At 30.6% G+C, this 638-nt stretch overlaps 1 protein-coding gene across 2 annotated transcripts in view; it reads left to right on the top strand.

Moving 5' to 3' along the window:
- LOC106877216 (cobalamin trafficking protein CblD) overlaps positions 1-638 on the top strand; it is a 46,209-nt gene that overhangs the window by 34,602 nt on the left and 10,969 nt on the right. The gene's annotated exons all lie outside the window — the stretch shown is intronic.

The raw sequence follows: 638 nt of genomic DNA, 5'->3' as shown, positions 1-638 counted from the left end.
TATATATATATGTATATATATAAACATGTTATATATATATATGAACATGTAAACACGTTTATGTGTGTGTGTGTATGTGGTTGCCTGTATGTGTATATATGTAGTTTATTTATGTACGTGTGTGGCGATTATCCCTTTCTGTCAATTAGTTTAATGTGTCTGGAATTCTAAATTATAAACATAAAGCACTATGTTTATTGATGTTTATCAAAACAGCGCAGTATATGGTTAAATACCTCCTATTTATTTACATAAAAGGAGACGATTTAAAATTCCAGAGTACATCGACCAGACGATCGAAACAACAATAATACGACGATTAAAAAGTTCAAAGAATATTGGTTGAGTTTCACTCATCAGGAGTATTAACCATAGTTGTTCTTTTCTACTCTAGACACAAAGCACGGGGTCGATAATTAAGTATCAGTTGCGTACTTAGGTCGATCTAAGTACGCAACTGGGATCTTTTTTAAAACGGGGGCCACATTTTTCATTAATGTTTTACGTAGTGATTTTGGTACGGAAAGACTTTCAAACTTCGTATACTTATCTATTTTGTGTTATAGAACAGAAAAATATTTTTGTATTCGAATTTATTTCATGTAAAAAATTGTCTTATTTCGATAACTTCAACCAAT

The sequence above is a fragment of the Octopus bimaculoides genome, chromosome 27 (assembly GCF_001194135.2).
Source record: "Octopus bimaculoides isolate UCB-OBI-ISO-001 chromosome 27, ASM119413v2, whole genome shotgun sequence".
In the NCBI taxonomy this organism is placed as follows: Eukaryota; Metazoa; Mollusca; class Cephalopoda; order Octopoda; family Octopodidae; genus Octopus; species Octopus bimaculoides.
The sequence above is the reverse complement of the archived record's forward strand: the minus strand, read 5'-3'. Positions and strand labels throughout refer to the sequence as shown.